The sequence below is a fragment of the Sus scrofa genome, chromosome 10 (assembly GCF_054392235.1).
Source record: "Sus scrofa isolate SSC_HxYL_T2T_F1_AM1 chromosome 10, Sscrofa_HxYL_maternal_Yorkshire_Landrace_v2.0, whole genome shotgun sequence".
NCBI classification, from domain to species: domain Eukaryota; kingdom Metazoa; phylum Chordata; class Mammalia; order Artiodactyla; family Suidae; genus Sus; species Sus scrofa.
In genome coordinates, this window is record NC_139392.1 from 10,609,386 (window position 1) to 10,629,282 (window position 19,897).

The window sequence follows — 19,897 nt, forward strand, 5'->3', positions numbered from 1 at the left end:
CAACCATCTTCTGTGTGTGTGTGTGTGTCTTGTTAGGGCCGCACCTGTGGCATATGGATGCTCCCAGGCTAGGGGTTGAATAGGATCTATAGCTGCTGGCCTATACCACAGTCCCAGCACCACAGGATCTGAGTTGTGTCTGCAACCTACACCACAGCTCACGGCCACACCAGATCCTTAACCCACTGAACAAGGCCAGGGATCGAACCTGCGTCCTCATGGATGCCAGTCAGATTGGTTTCCACTGAGCCATGATGGGAACTCCTCAATCCAAATACCCATTAGCACAAATCAATAAAGTGTACATATCCATAGAATGGAATATTATTCAGCCATGACGAGGAATGAATGCCCCAAGGTAAGCTGCATCCTAGAATAACCTTGAAAACATGCTATGTGAAACAAGCCAGACTCAAAAGATCATATTATCTGTGACTTTATTCATATGAAAGTCCAGAAGAAGAAAATCTATAGAGACAGAAGGTAAATTAGTGGTTGCTTATCGCTGGGGGAGAGATGCAAGAGGCGAACAGAGGAATGAAAGCCGGAGGGTATAGGTTTCTTTTAGAGACGATGAAAAATTGAATAGTGGTGATGGTTGCATATATCTATGAACCTACTAAAATCATGGTACAGGTGAATTATATGGTATGTGAGTTATATCACAAAACTTTAAAAGAGAAAATTCTACACTATATATTTTAAGCCATGTACTCTAGAACTATCTACTCACCTTTCAGAGATGGGAAGTCATTTTCCAGCCCTAAACGTGCAAGACAAAGAATTCATTCCTTTTAGGAGTGTGCCCTAGGAATCAGATCGGGATGAGAGTTCAAGTAGTTGCAGCAGGTCTTTGAAGCAATAGGCAACTGGAGGTTTCATGTACGAAAAGTCTAGGTTGGTTTAACCTCTGTTCTCATATCTAGATTTACACAAGCAAGACTAGGAACTTGACATATTATATCCTAAAAACTTAAAACATGGCAAGGCCTGCTTTCTGAATCATCATTTGAAAGCAACTGCTGCCTTTAATTTTTCTCCCTTCCTCTGTAAGTTGGACTTTAGTATCATTCCCGCATATTTTTCAACTCTCAGGGTTTGTGTTGTACCGTCTTCTCCTGGCAGTTTTTAAATAACTGCTGATCTCCTCCAGACCAGGTGCAAGTGACAGCATCCCTCTGAAAGCCAGAAACAATATGATTTTTAATATTTGAAAGTGGGGCAATATTTAACGAGTAAGTGTATAACCACTTCGGATTAAATGCAACCACCAGACTCAAAGAGAAACCCCGCAGTTCACGTCCTGTCCTTTGAGGGAGGTGAGTGTGTCTCTACGTTAAGTGTTCTCACTGAAGTTTATTTGCTTCAGGTCCCGGGGTGGCCTTGCATTTTGCCGTGAAGTCTCTTGCAGCCTTCCACTGTGTTTTACCTTCACAGGTCTTGCTCCCATTAGCACCCACTGAATGATGGATTTTTTAATCCACATGGGCATTTTTCATCTATCAGAAGACAATTTTTAAAAGCCTAGAGATACCTATATCCATTTCATACCCCTCAAGGACATTTCAAAATTCCCCAGAGGGCTGTTTCTTCTTCTCTCTGAAATATACATGGTCGAGGAAAATATTAAGCACTATTATCGAGTACTTGGCCTTTCCTCTTTAGGAAGGGATGACTCAGGAATCTCATGGGATGGATCGGTGAAGTTGGCCAGGTGACGAATGTCTTGAGCTAATCACAACATCAAGACCCAATTACATGGTCAAGACACCCAGTCACTCAACCAAATTGTGTATTGCGTGCCTTTCAGGTGCAAAGCACTGAACCAGCTAGTGAGAGGCAGATTTCAAGGGCAATGAAGGACATGCATATATAGCCATCATTCTATGGAAGGACAGTCATTGAAAACATATAAGATTCTGCGGCGATTCAGAGTGAGAGGAGGTCATGTTGGCTTCATGGAAGTGGTGGCATTTGTACTGAAACTTGAAGAAAACGGTAGTTCAACAGGCTCAAGGAGTGGGGGTCACATTAAAGACAATGATAAGTGGACAAAGAAACACAAATCTTGGGCTATTTTGCCTTTATTTATTTATTTATTTTTTTTGCTTCCATCCCACCTATGACATACAGAAGTTCCCAAGCCACAGGTCCAATCGGAGCTACAGCTGCCACAGCCACAGCAACGTGGGATCCGACGAGCCACATCTGCACCCTACACCACAGCTCTCAGCAACACCAAATCCTTAAGCCACTGAGTGAGGCCAGGGATCAAATCTGCATCCTCTTGGATACTAGTCAAGTTTGTTTCTCCTGAGCCACACTCCCTTTGGCTCTTTTAATAAAAGGAGAATTATATTTGGCTGGACCATAGGAAATTAATAGGAAAGAAGTCTGGAAAGTCCGTCGAAGCTGGATCATGAATAAGAGTAGAATGCCAATTTAAGAAATGTAGATTTCAGAAAGGTGAGGCCAGTAAGCAGATTGTTGCAACGAGTCCAGGCAAGCATTAGTGAGGGTTTTCAAGATACATGAGCATTCTCTAGGATATAGAAAAAGTGGTGTTTTAACAGCTGAATCCATAGAGAAGTTGAAGATTGATTGGCTAGGGAGTGTGGGGAGGAAGATTCTAAGTTAGGTTTGTGCGGTGAGATTGAACAAATCAGGGCATGTCCAAAACATGATCTGGAGCTTAGGCGGAAGGGTGAGAGCAGGGTTTGAAGAGAGGTCAGGACGATAGGGTAGAGATTTGGGGTCCACCTACACAGCAATCATACATTAGAGCTCCCAGAACTAAGTAAGAAAAATGAATTACATATAAAGTTAAATAATTCAAGAGACACTGTTAGGAACTAGAAGAGATCATTACAGGAGCGTGTGTTGGTGGGAACATCAAAACCAAAACCAAAATAAACCCAGAGATAAGCCAAGGACAGAACAGTAAAGACATGAACCTTTTCAAACCAGAAAAAAAAGGAGTGTAGATGAAGGTGGTATTGGAAAGGAAAGATAGAAAGTGGAAGAGAATTTTGAGGAAAAGAAGTTAGGATGCAAAGCAGGAGAACAATGCACAGCTCATGATTTAATAGTGAGGACGCTGTTGGGAGAGGAATCAGCAAGCAGCAAAATTGAATATATGATCATAATGTTACCAACTTACAGCCATATCACACTTTTCCAACATATCAAGCACTTTCCAAACTTCTGTGCAATGTAGGAAATTTGACCAATAAAGTAAGTTTCAAGCTTAAATGTTCATGTGCAGAAAGTGTGAAACCAATGAGAAAATCAGCACCAGATCAGAGAAACGGCTAATTATCATTTACAGTGTAATGAATGCACCTTATAATTAATTTGTAGAGGTTAACCTCAGGGAGACCCTTCAATTCCTACATCCTCTGTAGCTGGATCAACTTTATATAAGCGTCTCATATTAAAAAGGCAAAGTGACCAAAGTTTTGAATTTGAAAAAGAAAAACGTAAAGATCAGCTTTAATCTTTGTAAGTGTAAGAAAATAGAGACAACTTTTTACCCAATGCAAAGGTGAAAGTTCAGAGAGGGAAAAGGTGTGTGCAGGGCATTCATTTTCAACTCCAGAAGATTAAACAGACCCGAGAGAGAGACTGTAAAACTACCCGGATCTCCTTTCTCCAATAAAAAAATTTACCTTATAGTTTTTACAGATGTGTTTCTTTTCCCTAAATATATCCTGTGTTTAAAAAAAAAAAATGTTTCCCTGCAAGCAATTTAAACTCAAAGTTCTACGATGGAAAAACTGCGAATTTAGTGAATTGTTTGCTTTATCATTTTCTAAGCGAGGATCTCAAATCTATAGCCCATTTCATTTGGCTCAGGAGGAAGCCCTTCTATTTGTTAAGGTAACTATATTTAGTTAGGAGACGATAATTCTATAACTGCTTTCAAGGGCAACCTTGACCGTTCTGATAAAATATTCAGTTATACAGTCTTCAGCACCATTACTGAAAATTAGCACATGCTGGAGGAATGTGAATGAGGAAAACACCCCCCTGGCGCCCGCGTCCTGGAGCGTCCCGGGTCTGCTTCCATTTCCGTGGAACCGAGGGTTTTCCATGCTCTGATGACACACAGACCTGTCCCCTTCCATGCGTGCTCTTTCTCACAACTTGAGGACTCTTCACGCCACGCCTCTCCCTTGATTCTCTTCAAACAGCCTCTGTGGACAGCAAAACAGAGGTGGTAATCCCCACTTCACAGATGAGGAAAGTGACTCAAAAGCCAGCGAGAGGACTATTTCAAGTTAGCGGGGGAGTCTTGCCTTGCAACGTGGGCAGGTATGTGCTGTGTGCTCAGTAAGCATCTATTTTCCACAGCAGAATGGACGCTCCCTCAAGACTCTGTTGCAACCCCTGCATCTAGGTCATGGTCTGGCCCCTATAACTGTGTCTTAAACAATGATTACTAACAGAGTGACGGATTCAAATCCAAGAGAGAAACATCAACGATAGCCGCCTCTGTGCAAAGAGAACAGGATCTGAATTATGCAGAATGTGTGAAACTAGAATCAGCGCTAGGAAGAGTGTATTCTTTTACTTCATTATTTTTTTTTTCCCAGTTTTTGGCCGTGCCTGAGGCATGCAGAACTTCCTGTGCCAGGAATCAAACCCATGCTGCAGCAGTGACAACATCAGATCCTTAACCAGTAGGCCACCAGGGAACTCCTTTCTTTACTTTTTAGAACAGGTTTATCAAGGTAGAAATTACCCATTTAAAATGTCCAGTTCAATAATGTTCAGTATGTTTATAGAAATGTGCAGCTATCACTATAGCACAATTTTAGAACATACCTATCATTCCCAAAAGATAGTTTATGCCTATTTTCAGTCATTCTCCATTCCCACCCAGAGTCCTGCACAGCCATTAGGTAATCTACTTTGTACTAAAGCTGCCTTTTTTTTTTTTTTTTTTTTTCTTTTCGGAGATTTCCTATAGATGAACTCATATAATAAGTGGTCTTTGTATTGGCTTTATTTTACTTAGCATAATGTCTTTGGAGGTTCATCTTAGTTGTAGCCTATATCAGTGGTCCATTCTTTTTTACTACTAAATAATATTCCATTGTTTAGATAGACTGTGTTTTGTTTATTGGTTCAACAGTTGATGAATATTGAGTTGTTTCTATTTGGTTGAAAATAAGCTGACCACAGTTTTTTTTTGTTTGTTTGTTTTTTTCTTTCTTTCTTTTTTGGCTGCCCCAGGGCGTATGGAGTTCTCAGGCCAGGGATCAGATCCCAGCCTCTGTTAACCCACTACACAGGGCTGGGGATCAAACCTGCATTCTGGTGCTGCAGAAATGCCTGCTCCCATTGTGCCACAGCAGAAACTCCAACTGACCATAAATTTGAGTTCTAGACTCTCAATTCCACTCCGTTGATCTTGATAAAAGATTATCTTCTTGGTTGCATCACAGTTGGGTTATTTACTTATTCATTCATTTAATACATATTTTTGAACCTCCCTAATGCACTAGACACTTTACTATGCAGTGAGGGTGAATAAATGACAAGTCTTCATCTAAGGCTAGGGGTTGGTGACGTCTGCTTGAAAGATAACTGGAGGAAAGCACAGATTTGCATTGGGCTTCTCATGAGTTACTGTCGGCAGAGACTTGGAATTGTACAGGGCGGGAAGATGACTGTCAGAACTTTGACTCGCTGTGTTTCCCTCAGGGTTTATTCTTATGATCTCTTGTCCCGATTTGGGATTGATGTGCTTGTTTGTGGTGGAGAGCGTGGAAGAGCGATGCGGGAGAAACCGTGCCTCTCCTGACAGCTGGGCTGTAGGAAAAGGGGTGTGGGAGTGATGCTCAAGAGGTACTGTGCGTGATGGCAGCTGGCGTCAGGAGAAGAAGAGGTGCGGAGGCGTCTGCAGTTCTGCGACTCGCTGCTGGAAAGAGAGCCAGCTATGGACAACCTGACTCTCCCTGAGAAGAGGACCTGGCCCTCGGAGATGGAAGACCATTGGAAACTTCTGCTAAGCCATTAACATAGGAGGACCCAGAGATCAGAGAGTTAAGATGCTATGTTCCGCTTGCTTGCTTTCCCTTTTTTATTTTGGTCCTTTTAGGGCCACACCCACAGCACATGGAAGTTTCTAGGCTAGGGGCTGAATCGGAGCTGCAGCTGCTGGCCTACACCACAGCCACAGCAATGCCAGATCTGAGCCGTGTCTATGACCTACACCACAGCTCATGGCGATGCCAGATCCTTGGCCCACTAAGCAAGGCCAGGGATTGAATCCACATCCTCATGGATCCTAGTCGGGTTCATTCCTGCTGAGCCATGATGGGAACTCCCTATGTCAGCTTTCCACATGCATTTTTGAATGGTACGACAGGCTCACATCCTAGCATTTAAATTCCTTATCCTTGTGACCTTAGGCTTGTAACTTAAACCTCTTTGAACCTCCATTTCTACATCTGTAAAACAGGTATAATGATAGAGTTGTGAAAATAAATTAGGGTATGTGAAGTAGTAGACACTACATAAATGCTATATATTACTATAATTCATATGTCATCTTGAAATGTCTATTACACAGGCAAATCTATGTAGAGAACAGTTGGAAATACATTCTGGGAAACAATCAAATCTAGTCATTAAACGTGAGAATCACAATAATTTATAGTACTACATGATTCATTCATATATTTACTCAAATATTTACTGAGCACCTGCTGTAGTCCAAAGATTATTCAAGGTGACGGTGATATACCAGTGTACAAAAAAAAAAAAAAAAAAAAAGCCTGCCTTTGTGACCTTCTTGAGAGTGTCAAAAAAGATTATAAATGGAAAAAGAGAGAGAATAAGGTCATATACTGAAACTCTAAATTATGCGTTTAGTAGAAAGGAGGTAAAGGAAAAAATACTCTAGTCAAGAATATTGGAGCATTCAGAGTTTAAAATGCAAGAAATAGGAGTTCCTATTGTGGCTCAGTGGTAAGGAACCCAACTGGTATCTATGAGGATGTGGGTTCGATCCCTGGCCTCGCTCAATGGGTTAAGTATCAGGGGTTGCCATGAGCTGTGGTGTAGGTTGAAGATACGGCTCAGATCCCGAGTTGCTGTGGCTGTGGTGTAGGCCGGCAGCTGCAGCTCCAATTCGACCCCTAGCCTGGGAATTTCCATATGCTGTGGGTGTGGCCCTAAAAAGACCAAAAAAAAAAAAAAAGTGCAAGAAATAGGGTAACCAAAGTTACCTACATTTCAGTTTGTTGACATGGCAACCATGCAGGGAAGGGCCCTAGGAATTTATTTCAATACAAAGTATGTTCTCTATCAAAAATTTTACCAGAAAATACACTGATCAGCAAGGTCAAAGAGTATTTAATAATTTTTATAGCTTGCTTAAGGAGTCAACTATAAATGTGAATAATTACCAAGATGTGAGATTTTGGTGTATAGTCCACCTGAGAACCTAAAATCAGACCACAGCAGAGCTGGACATGCTAAGGAAATAATCAGAAATGAAGAAAATAACTATGCATAAAGATGTCTATCAATGAATTATTTACAATAGCAAATTAGCGACTTGCTATTAGAATAAATAAATTTATAGAAATGGTCTAGCCTGTGGCTCTTCATAAGTATGAATATGGAAAATTTAAATACGTAAGCAATTCTCATACTATAAAGAGTTTACTAGAATGTAGTTTCCATGGAGGCAAGGACTTTTGTCTCTGTTTCACTGCTCAATCCCCATGTGCCTGAATAGCATCTGACGCATAGTCTGTGCTCATTAAATATGCAAGTAAAGGAATGAATAAATAGCTTTAAAAGCAAGTAAAAATGCATTCATAATTATAGCTCAATTATATGTAAACGTCATCAAAATGTTAAAGGAAATATGCTATTTGTTTTCCACCCAGAAGAAAAAAATTGAAAGCCCAAGGAAAAATTTTACGTGAGACTCTAAGCTCATGGCATCTGTTAAGCTACTGTGGGCACGATAATTCAACTCTGGAAGTTGGGGATTCATGAGAGCATTTACTCACATATTCTCCTAGACTAAAACCTTAGAACATCAACAGTCAGGCCAGAATGTGGAGGTTGGTCTTGGCAGCAAAGCACCGGAGGTGGAGTTCAAAGGAACCCACAGATAGACCCCTTGTGTCTCTGAAAAACCTAGGGTTTCGGCCTGCACCCCTCTCAGTGTTTCCTAGAGATTTAATCTAATTCGCGCCCCATTCCTGTGCTTCTAGTTGACATGGACGGTGCTCTGGCTCTGCCTGCTTCTCCCACAGCAAAGGAGGCCTGTGGGGCACAGAAGGTGCGTGAATGCTTGATGATTGACTGGTTGATTGGAAAGAGGCAGATATGAGTCTAGAGGACAGACTGTCAGTTCCAGATGGTCCCCTGAGGAAGAACAGGAGGCGATCCAGGATTCTCTGCCCCGGAAAAACCACAGGCTGTCAATTACATGCATCAAGCACTGTTGAGAAGAGGCAAAGTGGAAGCAAAAAAGAACTAAGCAGTTGTGCTTCTTGCTTGTATGGCTTCTGCGGTATCTTCATTTCACCTTTGCCAATGGACGGGATATTCCCAGAAGCACTTGCGTGCAGGTACAGCCCCCCCAAGCGTCCACACTTCTCATGTTTTAGATGGACTCGAAGGGAACACAACTAGGCTTCATGATTTTATTTCTGCATTTTTTTTCTCCAAGCCTCATCCTTTCAGTCATTTTTCCTTTTTTTTTTGAAAAAGTTTATTTGCTGCCAAAGAGAAAGTGTGGGTCTTTGTTATTAATGTTGTAGAAATACAAATATGTCCACCTCGGAAAGGAGTCTTCATTAACTCCCACAGCCCAGAAAATTAAGGCACGCCTCATCAGGATCCGAGCTTGCTGTCGACTAAATTGCAAGGGGCTAGTTGAGTTGCCGGGACTCATAATGCTGATAGAGCAGTTTCCACGTGAATGAAGGATAAACAGCGATTAATTTCAGCCAATAAATAATGGTTTGAGGCCCACATTGAAAGAGGAACAATTACTTTTCCATTTTTCCTGCCAAATGAGCTGATAAGAGAAAACAGGGGAGTTGGCCACGTAAATCAGTCTTAATTTTATCTTCCCCATTAAAAAGCAGCCATTAAGACCATCTTCGGCTCATTTCATCCTCCTCTTGTTTCACTTTTTCAATTTGCACAAAAGGGGGGAGTTTGCTCGTCATAAAATTTCACTTTGGCCAACCTATCATTTGCATCTGGGCCAATAAATAGCAATTAGCATAAACATTTAAATCAGGAACTGGAACAAATTCTTGTTCCCCCAGCAAGCTGTTAAATTACAGTATTTTACTATATATAAGAAGCACTAAACAAAAGACCTGTCAGGCACTGTTATCCTCTTCCAAAGAGGACATGGTTGAAAGAGAAATGATAACACCAAACCCACAAACTTCTTACTCAGATCCGGGGTGTCTGTCTCACGTGGCCTTGACCTGTGGAATCGATGTTTCTTGCCCACTGGTTAAGTTCGCACCCAAAAAAGTTACTTGTAACTCAGTTTTGTGAATTATGAAAATTGTCGTATGGACTTCTTTGGATAAATAAATGCTTTGCCTTATTACTAAAAGATGAATCAAGGGACCTATATCCAATTTCTTGGTATAGAACATGATGGAAGACAATATGAGAAAAAAGAATGTATATATTATGTATATATACATTGCTATATGTGACTGGATCGTATATATTCATATATATATGAATGTATATATATGTATATGACTGGATCACTTTGCTGTACAGCAGACATTGGCACATTATAAATCAACAATACTTTAATGAAAAAATAAAAATTAAAAAGAAGACACAGCAACATGAGTTGTTTTGAGCACAGGTCAAAGTCCATCACACAAAGCACAATGAGAGGCATATAATAAAGAGATGAGAACTTGGTACTTTTGTGATTAAGCTGCCCTCATGAGTTCAGAGGAAGAAAACTATTCTGTGATCAAAATCTCAGTGGCAAATGGTCCATATAGCTCATCCCTCATAGTACTGGTTTCTTCCAGGGGCCACTGGAGATGCTTTGTTATAGGAGATTGGTTATCTTGTACACATTGTTTTCAAAGACAGAAATGCAACCCCAAATTTGCCTTTATCTAAACCTAGTTACATTTTTGGCCCATGCTCTTTCTTAACCCATCGGAGGGCTTTACTGAGTGATGTGAAGAGGAAAGAAACATAGAGAGGTAGGTCCTAGGTGACTCTTTCCAGACCAAATATTAAGCCTGGCACCTTCTTTCTCTTTAAGCCTTTTTTATCACCTGGTGAAACCTAGTTCATTATTTATCTATGGCTCATTGAAAGTCAAGGTGAGCGCTTCTCTTGATTAGGACCTAATTAATTTTGGCTGGAAATCCAGCATGGAACAGAGTGGTTTTGATGTTTTTTATGAAAGCTTTTCATTGGGAAGATTTGGGTTTACTCTTAACCACTTCCAGTTTGCATAGACATGAAATGTTTACTTGCAATTGCATGGGTTCCAGTGAGAAGACACTGAAAATTTGAATCAGGTGTTCCTTCATTAAACTAGTATCCATCATTAAACCTGTGGATCTACTACGCTAGGAACCCATATTCACCAACATTGCTACATATTTGGATTCTTATTTGCCTCATTTATAATCTCTATACTATATATTAGAAAACGAATCTGTTTGAGGCAGAACTATGATTTCACCAATCTGTCAGCTGACTTTTGGCAATAAAAATAAACACTTTTTGGAGTTCCCGTCATGGGGCAGGGGAAACGAATGTGACCATCCATGAGTATCAGTGAGGACGCAGGTTTGACCCCCCTCCCCTCGCTCAGTGGGTTAAGGATCCAGCCTTACTGTGAGCTGTAGGGTAGTTGCAGAATATTTAGAAAATAAGGAAAAGTGTAAAGAAAAAAAATCAAACTCTCCTAATGTTATCTTCCAGGTATCATTTGTGTATGTGTATGCCAATTTTGCAAAATACATTTTAGCCAAATTGAAAGCTTACCTTATATTGAGACCTATTCCATGATTTTTTTTTCTCCTATCATTTGTTTTTTTATTAAAACTCCATTGGCTTTCCATTGCAAGGACAGCAAAATCTAAATTGATGTACGGCTGGGCCCCTGGCTCCAGGTGTGCCCAGATGTTGGCTCCCTCAGCTAGTGGGGCTACAGAGAGAGACTGAGGCTGCCAGGAGCCTCCTCCACTGATACTGCTGTGTTGTAAATATTATTTTCTCTTTGCTGTGACATGAAAGAGATTCAGGAACACCATAGACTGTTGTCTTCTCTCCCAATAAATATTTTTGGATTTGTATTAAATTTAACTCTACTTATAGCTATTATTTATGATAATAATTCATTAGGTCTATTTAATTTATGTCCACGTTTATCACCATTTCTTTATATTATACCACTCCTACATTTAAATCTATTTTTCATTTCTCTGGAGTTTATGATTTTTTCCCCCAGACAGGGTGTAAACACTTTTGAGCCCTTTTTTACTCGAGAGCCTCTTTGGCTCACAGCACGTGAGTGATACCTTGAGTGGGTATTTTATTCTTAGGCTGCAATCTGTTTCCTTTCAAAGTCTGAAAATATTGCTCCTTCATCATCTTCAGAAGTATTTTATAGTCTGTATGTTTATAGTTATTTCATTTATTCTCGAAACCTAACTTTATTATATGGGTCTCTAATCAAATTAATCTAGATTGTAGAAATCCCTTCAAATTCTGGATTAATATTTATTCACCTCAGAAACGTTTTCCTATTATGACTCGAGTTCTCCTTTTGTGCTGGTTTGTTTCTTTGAAATACAACTAATTAATTTAGTTAATTTTACAAATATTTATTGATTACCTACTATGTACCCAGCACTGTGTTGGGAACTGGTGGGGTAGGCTGAAGATAGGAGTGAAAAAGAAAGAGTTGTTGCTTCCTTCATTGATTTTACAAGCACGGTAAACAAAGTGATTCATAGCAATTAAGGAAAATACAGGATCCTAAATCCTAAAAAGATGCATATTCATAGTACTGAGCCTGGGAATTCACTTTTTATTCTCTGTGCCTGTTTCTTATTTTAAGTCTATGTCAGCATGTTCTTCATTTTACGTTATTCTTTTCGAGTGCGTTTTCCTCATCACTCTTAACATTTTCTGAAGTTTCAGGCTGGCTCTTAACTGCCTTCAATGAGGTTTAATCCTACTCATACTTCGTCTTTCATAGATGATTTTACTCCTCTTATCTCCTCTTTTATCACATCTCCCTCCCAATCTATTCAAAATAAAATTCCCAGTTCCTATACTATAAAGAGTTTCAGAAATATTTCCCCATCTTAAAAAAATTAATGAATAATTTACTTACTCTCCAATTCACCATTTTAAAATATACAATTCAGTGGGGGTTTTTTTAGAATATTTTAAAAATTCTACAACCATCACAGTTATCTCCAAGATATTTTCATCAGCTGTAAAAGAAACTTCATACTTGCTGGCAGTCACTTCCCATCCTCATGTCACCTTCAGCTTCTGGAAACCACTAATTGATTTTCCATTTCTATGGATTAGACTATTCTGGACATTTCATAGATGTGGAATCATACACACGACCTTTTGTGTCCAGCTTTTTTCACTTAGCATAATGTTTTCAAGATTCTTCCATGCTGTAACATGTGTGAACACTTTTTTCCTTTTTATTGCAAAATAATATTCCATCATATGGAGGCAACATATTTTGTTTCTATATTCATCAGTTGAGGAACATTTGATGTGTTTCCACTTTGCAATCATTTTGAATAGTTCTGTTATCAACATTTGTGGACAAGTTTTTGTGCACACTTATGTTTCCTAGGCCTATACCTAGAAGTATAATTGCTGGGTCATATAGTAAATCGATGTTTATGGTTTTACAGAACTGCTACGGTGTTTTCCACAGCAACCGCACTATTTCACATTCTCAGCAGGAATGTACATGGTTTCCAATTTCTCCACTTCCTTGCCTCATTGGTTTATTTCACTTTATTTATTTTTTTATCTTTTTAGGGCTGCGCCTGCAGCATATGGAAGATCCCAGGCTAGGGGTCGAATCAGAGCTGTAGCTGCCGGCCTTCACCGCAGCCACAGCAACGTGGGATCCAAGCTGCATCTGTGATCCACACAGCAGCTCACCGCAATGCTGGATCCTTAACCCACTGAGCGAGGCCAGGGATCGAACCTGCATCCTCATGGATACTAGTCAGGTTCATTAACCACTGAGCCATGTCAGGAACTCCTATTTTATTTTATTTTATTTATTATAGCTATTCTAAATAAATAGCTAGCATGGTGACAGATCATGAACAAATACATATATACAAATCCATAATTTATTAGCAATTATTTTGCTATCTATAGGATATCAAAGAGAATGCTTTTTTACCTGAAAACAGCAAATATTTTCTTAATTCAATTAGCAGTAAATCTGCTCAATATTCCTATGAAGCCATGTATGTTTATGTCTCTGATGAGCAAATGGCTAGAATTTAGTATCTCTTGCTACTTTGGGATCATGGGGAAGAATTTTTTAATATCCACAAGGGAAGGTTTACCTACCCAGTGCTTTCAGCAAGAGTGTCCAAACCATGATGTGAGAACGTGCAGGTTGAGGACTCATGCACTCACCCCTCCCACAGGTGTGTTCTGGAATAAACGTTACCTGACTGGTTGGAAAAATCTCAGTAGACAATAAACATGGCACCCTGCTTAGAGTCTCCTGTCAGACAAAGGGTGCTGTTTCTCTGCCTGAATAGTGTAAGTCCTACCAACAATGAGTCTTGGAAAAACGGCTTGATAGCTCAATCACCCCATTAGACCGAATTTCGGCATCATACTTGGAGGACTCCTTTCCCAGTCTTCATTCCCAGTCCTCCTCCATAAACAAAGATATTTAGTTGAATTCAAGCGGAACAATTTCATGTATGTCTCGGATTCAATTCAGACAAATTGTAGACCTGAGTCTACAATGAAATAAACAAGACTGGTTATCCTGTGATAAACCGTAGTGGGAAAGAATATGAAAAAATATCTACAGGGGTAACTGAATCACTTTGCTCTACAGCAGAAATTAACACAACATTGTAAATCAACTATACTTCAATAAAATTTTAAAAAAATGAGCCCAGTAATCTAACAGGTTTAACCACTTTTGTTTTACAGAAAGAAAGACTGAACGCTCACTCAACAGTTCATCGCACACTGAAGAGCATCCTTCATCCAGGGTCAGTATTTACCTTGTTGAAAGCGGGGCCAGCACTTAGCAACTTCACTGTGGTCCAGAAGGAGGTTCACCAATGGGTAACTGTGGAATCTGTTAGTTAGGATGGATATCTTAGAACTCTTGAGGTCAAGGCCCAGGAAATTGTCAGTTCCTACCAATGTTTTGTATTGGGGGGGGGGTGGCTGCATTTTTTACAGAAAACTAGACAGAGTTAGGCAGTGATTTTGATTGGTGATTTGCAGTGGAAATTATTTCCTCTTAGACTGAAACTATGTTTATGACTAGACATTTCTTCATAGTGGTTACAGGTTCCTTAAAAAACGTTTTCAAAACATTGGAAGTAATTTGACTACACAACCACATTTTGAACTTTCCCAGAAAAATTAAAACAAACAAAAACCAAACTGTTAGGCTGTTAACATTTCTATATGTCTCTAGGCAAAAAAAAAAAAAAAGTTTTCCCATGAAATCCATTGTGTCTAAAGCAGCATTTACAAGATGGCAAATACTGGATTAAGAGGAAAATCCTGTTATCTGAAGGTTTAATCATATAACGCCTACATCAGCATAATGGAAAATAGCTGATAATTGGCCAGATGTTTGGCTTTTCATTTGATCGGTTGTTTTCAAATTATTTTCTACCCCAACACACCTGAGGGTAGCAACACACCCCATCAGTTAGAGTAATTCTCAAGGGGAGAGGGGGCCTGTTCAGCTCCGGGGGGAGGGAGAGGGTTGGAAAAAGCCCCTCAGGTGACTCGGCAATGTGCCCCTGGGGCACCATCATGTGGCAAAGACTAAGTAGAAATGAGGCGTTTTATGAGTGAGCTGTTTCAGTGGCATCGCACTGAAAATGACATCATCAATTATGGTATTTAAGTCTTCCATTTTGCAAAGATAAAAACTAGACCGATTTTAAGGCTTGGTTTACAGGAGCAGAGACAGAAAGCTCATCAAGAAGGACTGGAGGGTAAGTGATCCGTTTGGACGATGGAGTGAGACTCTTGAGACCAAACTGCTGTCCTCAGTCTCTCTCTATGGCACTTCGGGGGGTGGGGAGCACCGTGGTACTTATTTAAGCAAAGCACCGCTTCCGGCCGGATCTTACTTCTCTATTAATTCAATCCACGTGCATCCCGTCCTCGCACCTACGGAGTTTCACAACTCCACGTTGCATAGCCCCGTAAGTTGTCAGTTCCTTGGGTGGTAAAAAAAATCTTGAATTGCTCTCAAAAACTGGGTCAATAGATGCATTTCAGCGTTAGGCATGTAAAACCAAATGCAAGCCAGTTTTAAATTTAAAAAGTGAATTTTCCTTATACTTTTTTTTTTTTTTGGAAAAGCCATGCCATCCACTGTTTTCCAGTTCCGCATTCTGTATATTTGTTTAAATCCGTATTATATACATGTAGCTCCATACCCGTGGTATGCAGACACACCCAATTTAACCATATTAAACCAAAGATTAATGTCCAGAATTAGGTGACTAATATACCACATGAGCTTGGCCATTTAATTAATATCAAATGTTCAAACATAAAATAAAATATAAGAACTCTTACCCTCACTTTAACATATAATTTACCTAGACAATTAAGAAAGATGGAATCACAGAAGTATAATGAGCTTATAGCCCCTGTTCTCTTTACCTTGATTAATTGTTTTGTTCCTGACCATGCCTGGGTAGGTTCCCAATTTCTGAGGGCCAATTGTATATATATCCAAATGTGAAGGTCTTTCTTGTTTCCTGTGACTCCGAAGAAAAATGGGCACAGCCACATCAATGAAACCTGGAAAGGATTATCAGTTAGCTCCAGAAATAACCTTGACACCTTCCAATTGCAAAATCCACCTGCAAGCTTTAGTGATAGGCATGGAAGCAAGATGCTTTCCAAAAATTATTCCTCAGAAAAGTGAGTCACCTTATTTTTGAAGGCTTGAGAGCTTTATCATGTCCAAGTTTACTCTCAATTACTTCATTTTGAAAAGTAACATATTGAAGAAAAAAAAAATGAACAGCTTTAAATGACCTCAATTAATGTTATTGGTGGAAATTGCTAAGAAGAAAAAAAGTGTCTAAGGAATAAAGCAGGTTAGCAATTATTCTGGGAGTATAGACCACAATTGCTAGTATTGTTTGTCATTATATTTGAGACTTTTAAAGGTCACTTTAAAACAATACCTCCCTGTGAAGAACACTAATGTACACATGCGAACGTAGAAAACCAAAAAGCTAGCCAAACGTAAAACGCATGGTCGCTATGGCATGGAATAGTCTTTTTAGTGACATTATCATATATAGATCTAAAGGTGCTATCTCTCAAACAGATTAGAAGAAAGTGCAAGGAAAACCACTGTAACTCTGATGACAAATGAGGCTCACTGGTGATAAAGACACCGGTATCAAAGATGCAAGGAAAAAAATTTACCTAAAACTGAGGTGTGAAATGTGACAAGAGCCAAAGCGTTCATTTTGAAAACTGGTATATTACTCTCTACGTTTGTATATATCTAAAGAAAATTATATAAGTAGATTTTGATTATTCCAAAGGTACCTCAAAATTATTTATTTCCAAGTTCAATAGTTGTTTTAAAAATCTTAACAATGGGATGAATGAATCCCGCCCTCTAGTTGGGTTCTCATTCTGTGGGGGTGCATATGGTATTAGGTTCATACCTTTAGGTTTTAAAGTTAGGTGTGTTAACCTGTGCTTGGCTCAAAGAAGTTATTTGTTCAGTTTAAACACTACACATTATTATTATTTATCATTTAATAGTTATTTCATGTGAATTGCAGGAGCTGGTTATACCTCTTTTTTTCTTTTCTTTTCTGTTACCTTTGCAAGTATATGTTAAGTCATTGTAGTCAGAAGATAATATGTTGGTCACTTGGAATTTTAAGGTTTATAATATGAAATTTTTTCGTGGTGGTACATGATCAGATTTAGCAAATAAAATAAGAATGCCTGGTGAAATTTCAATCTCAGCTATCCCATGAACAGTGTTTTTGGAATATGTTTGTCCCATGAAATACATGGGACATACCTTTAAGTTTCAGTTAAGTATGTTAAGCTGTGCTTGACTCAAATAAGTTATTTGCTCAACTTAAAAACAAAGCATTATTACTTGTCATTTAATAATTATTTCATGTTCATTGTAATAGCAGGCTGTATCTATTTTTTCTTTTCTCTTGTTAAAAAAAAATCAGGAGTTCCCGTCGTGGCGCAGTGGTTAAGGAATCCGACTAGGAACCATGAGGTTGCGGGTTCGGTCCCTACCCTTGCTCAGTGGATTAATGATCCGGCGTTGCCGTGAGCTGTGGTGTAGGTTGCAGACGCAGCTCGGGTCCCAGGTTGCTGTGGCTCTGGCGTAGGCTGGCAGCTACAGCTCCGATTCGACCCCTAGCCTGGGAACCTCCATATGCCACAGGAGCGGCCCAAGAAATAGCAAAAAGACAAAAACAAAAACAAAACAAAACAAACAAACAAACAAAAAATCAGCTGTTTATCTGAAATGTATATTTAACTGGTTGTCCTGTATTTTACCTGGTAACCTTTTCTAGAGCGAATTAAGAACTGATTTGCTATATTTAAAAAGTTGGAGTGGGGGACACTGTGAGTAGGGTTTTCAGTATGCCAATTTTAGGCGCACATTGATTTTCCTGACTCAAAACATGGACCAATGGGCCCAAGGTGGGCTTGTCTGACTGACTCAGTACGTACGACATCCATTCCAGAATAACCCCATGCTCTGTCTTCTCTCCCACGGTTGACATTTATATCTTTGCCTCTCGCTTCGTAGAGCTGTTTCAGACACAAATGGCACGAAGGGTATGACATCCGACAGAGCGACGTTGCAGGATGCTAGTAGCACAAGCGGTTGGGGGGGATGTGTTATCCCAGTGATGGAATGCGCCGTCCATTCTTGTCATCTTTCCAGCCTTCGCGGAAGGTTTTTCAACAAGGGGACCACGTAGGACCTGGTGTTACTTCTGCGCAACCTCGGCGCCCTTTACTGTGGCACATACGTGATAAAGGTTCCCCAGGGAGTGTTCCGCAGGAGTCCGCAGCGCGCATTTTCCGTGCAATTTATTCCTACCCAGTGGGCACCTCAACGTCCTTTGTGTGTAGGAGCCACGTGTGTTCCAGCCATAAAGAGCAGAGGAGGTCTCTTTTCTCCCCCACGCTTGCAGACCTTGGGCCTCAGACCCATTCGTCCCCCCTTTGGAACCACTGACGGGGGCTTGGGCGCCAGGACAAAAGTCCCACTACTCCAGATAGTCTGTGATTGGTTAACTAGACAAAGCCCAACAGGTCAGGTGACCCATTTTTGCTTTTTGACAGTGCGAGTCAAAGTACTTAACTTCAATCACGATCTCATTTACCCACCCCACCCCCTGCCCCCCCAAAATAAAAAGCATGACAGTGAACACTAATATGATGGTAATTTCATATTGTTTCTGCTTATGAATTTGTCTTTCCCTTATTAATCATCCAATAAAGTACTGACACTGCAGAATCCTGACGTGGCTCAACAAACCATGGCCTAAGGACAGTAGCACCCTGAAGGAAGAGGCTCCCGGCGAACTGGAGAAGCGCAAAGCTTTTATTAACACCAGAGGACCATTAGACGGCTCTCTGTTCACCTTCAGTGGAGCAATAAATGAAGAGAGCTTCACCGGAGAGGACTCCTACTGTCTTTGTGCCGGTAATGCCCAGCCAAGCTGTAGTCATGTTGTAACGCTTGTAAGAAACAGATGTTCCTTCCCTGACAAATCTCCTTTCTTGATTTATTATTCATTTGCTCAAATCACAATGGAAAGTCTTTGGCCCATTAATTAAATTCCAAGCAAAATAAAATTTGCAGCAGAACTCATTACTGGTAAATGACTTTGACACTTCATCAGATTTGAAGGTAAAAGAGGCGACTTCAGGAAGTGAAAGGTGGAGGGAGCCTAGGCCTTTTCTGCAACCACTGCAAGATGATAAAGATTGTGATGAAATTTTTATGTTAAGTACTGATCTTGGAAAGTTCAATTTTCTACATGCCCCCCCCCACAGCCCAATCCATTCCCCACCTCCTTCCCCCCCTACCCCCCACCTCCCACTGTGATATACTTTCTGGCTTCCTTTAAAGGAAAGTCTGAAGGAGACGCTTAGATTTCAAATATATTTATGAATGTGGGTATCATGTCTTGTTCCAAACACTAAGGCACTTTTTTTTTCCAGTATGCAGAGAAGCTTGACACATTGCATGTTTGATGTCTTACCTTTTGAATCAAGGTCCAGGGGAAATCTAACAAAACCATGAGCTGCAGCATGATCAAGGAATCAGAACTAGGACTTAAGAACAGAGCAGAGGAAATTTTGATATCCTGATCCAAATAGCCACGATTATTTTCTACACCGAAGCAAAAATGTTAGAATTTCAAGCCGTGCGTGGATTATGCCCAATCACAAGCAACTCAAAGGGAAAGAAGACACATGCTTCCAGAAGAAAGGCAGAACGTATGGTTTTCTTTGGAAATTGTATACGCATTGAAAAAGAAAATTTGAAAATGTGAAAAATGATAACTAGCTATAAAATGAAGTTTGCTCTGCACGGGAAGTTCAATTCTATTTC

General features: G+C 40.0%; 1 protein-coding gene across 36 annotated transcripts in view; it reads left to right on the forward strand.

The window, feature by feature from the left end:
- SPATA17 (spermatogenesis associated 17) overlaps positions 1 to 19,897 on the forward strand; it is a 386,966-nt gene that overhangs the window by 298,915 nt on the left and 68,154 nt on the right. For 16 of the 36 annotated variants that reach the window (XR_014817025.1, XR_014817027.1, XR_014817032.1 and 13 more), the window contains one exon: positions 14,215 to 17,256. The gene's annotated coding sequence lies outside the window, so the exon portion shown is untranslated. Of the gene's footprint in view, positions 1 to 8,240; positions 8,601 to 14,214; positions 19,135 to 19,897 lie in introns of those variants that run through there. The other 20 variants (XR_014817026.1, XR_014817038.1, XR_014817031.1 and 17 more) reach the window with 5 other exon arrangements.